This window comes from Agelaius tricolor, unplaced genomic scaffold (genome assembly GCF_023055355.1).
Source record: "Agelaius tricolor isolate 1412-34295 unplaced genomic scaffold, bAgeTri1.0.p SCAF_39, whole genome shotgun sequence".
Lineage (NCBI taxonomy): Eukaryota > Metazoa > Chordata > Aves > Passeriformes > Icteridae > Agelaius > Agelaius tricolor.
In genome coordinates, this window is record NW_027269299.1 from 4702910 (window position 1) to 4707406 (window position 4497).

A 4497-nucleotide genomic window follows, 5' to 3' on the forward strand; every position below is an offset into this window, starting at 1 on the left:
TAAGAAATGACCAAGACTGGCAGATCTTACCCTAGCAGGCCCACTGGTTAAAATACAGCTGAAGAATGAGAAAGAAGTTGAATTTTTAGTAAATAGTGGAGACACATTTTCACTCTTGAATCAAGCATTGATACCCAAAAGTGAAAACTGTCTTCAAGCAAGAGGAGCCACTGGGCAGAACAATGCATTCTTCCTGAAACTACTTAAATGTAAAATTGAGAAGAAAATGGGAATACATCAGTTTCTTGATTTACCAAACTCACCCAAATCTGCCCTAGGCAGGGATTTGCTGGAAAATTTCGAAGTGACAGTTCAGCTTAAAAAAAGAAAAATGAAATTTAAGGTACCTGAAGACAAATTGGTTTTAGCATTAGGACTGACAATTGACACAAGACCAACAAACAATAAGAACTCTTTAGAGCAAGTATTGAATCAGGTGTACCCAAGAGTAGGGGATACTGATAGGCCAGGAAAATCAAAATGAGCAGACCCTGTAAAAATCGAGCTACAGACAAGAGTTAGGCCAGCAGTCAGAAAGCAATAGCCTTTAAGATTAGAAGATAGGAAAGGAATACAGGCAACAATCATTAAATTCCTGACATTAGGATTATTGGAAGAATGGGAGTCAAAATTTAATACTACTAGATTGGCAATAAAGAAACCTAATGGAACTTAGAAACTAGTGCCAGATTTACAGGCAATTAATGATTTATGCCTGACTACCTTACTAGCTAAGCTTTGAGATGATTTAATTTGGTTTCCAGTGATAGATGTGAAAGATGCTTTCTTCTGCCTGCCACTTGCGGAAGAAAGTCAAAATATATTTGCTTTTGAATGGGAGAACCCTTGCACAGGCAGGAAAAATCAACTTAGGTGGACAGGATTACCTCAGGGGTACAAAAACATTCCCAGTTTTTGGGAGTCAGTCGGCTGAAGAATTAGAGCTATGGCAATCACTGCCTGTTGAAGGAACACTCCTACAGCATGCAGATGATTTGTTAATTGCTACTGACACTACTAAAGAATGTTTTGAGCGGGCAGTGAAGCTTTTGAATGTTCCTGGACTGAGTGGTTATCGAGTATCTGCTCAGAAAGCCCGGCTGGAGCAGCAGCTGTGGCTGTGCCCCTCCGAGGGGGCGCTCGCAGTCCCCGGCTTGCCCTGGCACAGCGAGCGGCGGGGACACTCTCCCGCTCCTCGGGAGGCCGCGAGAGTGGCTGAGGCTTTTGCCTGCTGCGGACAAGACACCGAAGCCACCCTGGTAGGAGAAGGAGAGGGGACTCCAGCTGGGGGCAAAGTCCAGCTTTATTACAGAGCTCCAAGGAAATCTGCAACCCAGGGGATCCAGTGAACTGGAGACAGAGAACTGGGCTGTGCAAGGTGTTATAAAGGGCAGAGTGAACAGGGGAGGGGATGGCCCATCTGCCAATGGAATTCCAGGAGGGCGTGGGGAGCAGGGAAACAGACATGTAGGGGAACCAATGGGGGTAAACTGGGGGAGGGGCCCCGGTGCCTGAGCCTATCACTCGACACCCTTGGAAGAAGTTTCTGGAGGGAAGGGATGGGCTGTGGAGTGACAGGCAGGACACAGGGGAGGGGTTGAGGGGATGACAAGGCAGTTTTCAGGGAACCAGGGAAGGAGGCAGCGAGATTGACATTAAAAAGGAGGGAGGAAGCAACGGGGGCAGAACTGTTATAAGTTGTGGTGAAGAACCAACCCCCGACAAGTGAGTCCAAATTAAATGTAATTTATTAATTGATAGTGCAAGCGATAATAGGCAAATTACAGCACTGAGTGAAGCCAACAAAAGGGTTGCACCCACCCAGGAGCGCTGGGTGTAGCCGGGGAGTCACCGCTCCTCCTTCGGCCCACACCACTCCGCAGTTCAGTCCTCCTTTTTATCTGTTATTGTTGGGTGTCCTTCCAGTGTTCTCTGCGTCTATGCCGATAGTTGCTAGGGGCTCTTATTCTGCCTTCTGGTGGTCGTCTGGACGAAGGCTCCCGTCCTCTTCCTCGAGGTCTTACAATAGCTTTGACCATATATAGGCATATAGCTACATATAGTTACACATTTGCTTAGTTAGCCTTTCAACATATTAGCTTCTGACAGTTTGTGGTTTAAGCCTTATGACATTTATTTTGCAATATATTAGCCCATTATATTCATCTTGCAACATATTAGCTGGTTACATCTATCCTTGTGGGTATTTTCTATTATTGGCTTTTCCCCCTCTTATAGTCTTTTTAGCAACTTGATGAACAAACTAAGACATTAACTCATTACAACTCCCCCCTTTTTCTTTTACCCATTTTGTTCATCAAATCATCTTAATGCAAGTTGACTCAAGGTGCCTTCCTCTCCCAATTCTAGATTTTCTACCGGTACATATTTGGTCTTGATTAAAAGGAGATGGGCTGCCTCTAACCTTCCTTTCACTATCTTAAGTATTGTATTAAATATGCAGGGTCCAAAAGTTAGCCCAAGAATTATCATAATTGCTGGTCCTGCTATTGTAGAGAGTAGGGTGGTTAACCATGGGGATTGGTTGAACCCATACTCGAACCATCCTTGTTGGGCCTCTCTTTCTCTCTTCCTTTGTGCCAGCCTTTGCCTCAATTCAGCCATTGAGTCTTGGACCGCTCCGGTATGGTCCGCGTAAAAACAACACTCTTCTCTTAGAGCGACACATAGCCCTCCTTGCTGCATGAACAAGAGGTCTAACCCTCGTCTGTTCTGCAGGGTGACTTCTGAAAGTGAAGAGAGAGATTTTTCGAGGAAGGAAATTGATTTCTCTATTCTCTGTAGGTCCTCATCAATAGTCACCTGTAGTTGAGAGAGCCCTTGCTGTTGAGTTGCAAGGGCTGAGATACCTGTGGCTGCACCGGTATCACCTAAACCGAGGAGCATTGCTATGGTTATTCCCGTTATTACCTCCCTTTTTTGGATTCGGTCTGGTTCTTCTAAGGGGTGATACATCTCCTCTTCCTTGTGGTACAGGACCTTTGGGACCATTAAGACTTGAATACAAAAGTCGTTAGCATTATCGAATTTATCAAGGAGTATACAGGGGCTTACCCCAGATCACTGGCAAACCCACATTCCTGATGTGGCCGGAATTGCCCATTTATAGTTCTTACTCTTAGGCATGATAAATTCGGTGCAAAAATTGCCCATCCGCCTTGCTGAGGCTGCATTACCGAAACATTTGCTTTGGCCTGTGACCTGACTTAGGGTAGTTCCTCTCCAGGGAGTGTCCCACCTGCACTGATGTGGATTCTCCATTGTTGAGTAGTTAATGGGGATATTGAGGGTGATACCTTCATAAAAGGGGGGCTTCACATCATAACATAGCCAGCATGATTTCGTAAGGTTTGGGTTAGATTGATTCAGTGATAAAAAGGTAGCATTTAATACATTAAGAAACGGATCATAAAAAGCTGAAGTCTCTAAGGGATTATTAAAAGTAACGTTGTGACTAGCCGTGGCTCCCTTTTTGGGCCCACCTGCTGTAAGAATTGGATTGGGTCCAATTGGTCAGGGTATCGATGGTGAAAGTTGGACAATTTGTATGTTCACCCAAATATCGCGAAAGGCACGAACAAATACCGGCCATACTCTTCCCGTGGCCCAACTCTTATGGGTTGGTTGCAGAATTGTCATAGTATAACCCATGCAAGTGTGCTTTCTCCCATCCCGGGGCGTATGTATCTGTTTGCTACTATCGAACAGTGGTTCGCGACAGCCACGGGGAGCATACTTGACTTGCAGGAACTTATCAGGTTGTGTGGTTGCCATCTATTACTTGTTACAATAGTCTCACAACCCCAATATCCACAGTACCCAGTATCCAGGATAATTACAGTAACTTTTGCCTGGGTTAGAAGCAGGACACCAATAGGTTTGGTGCAGTGCTTGTTCTCCAAAACGAGGAAATCCCAGTCGCAGGGGAAAAATGTCCTTTAATCTAAATTCAAAAGATGGGTCGGTTGATGTAATAGTTTCTTTGATAACAATTTCGTCTGAAAGATGGTGTAGAACCCACTTAAATGCCTGGTAAGGGTCGTATTCTGTATCAGTCTGCCCTCTGCTGATTAATCTTGAAAATAGGATCACATAGAGGTACCATTGCCGCTTGGATCTTATTATTGTAAGATTCCTTGAAAGTTGCTGATCTGCTTGATGATTGGCTGCTTTTTCTTAAAAAAACTGGGATATATGGGTTGTGGGAGCATTCAAGGATCCAGTCCTGCAAACAAAACCCTTATAATAGATTTAAGTGAATCTCGTATCTGCTTGAATTAGATGTTCTCCCCCCCTCTATATTTCTAGTTACTTACTCCTATGTTCCCTATCACAGATTTGCCAAAAAGGATGGGGTTCTATTCTAAAGATTTTACATACTCTTTGATTTCCCTGGGGAGCTGTCCTTTTGGATTCCCGGAGTGTGTTAGTCCTCAAGGGAACATCAGTATTCGAGAGGCAGTAAGCACGCTCCAC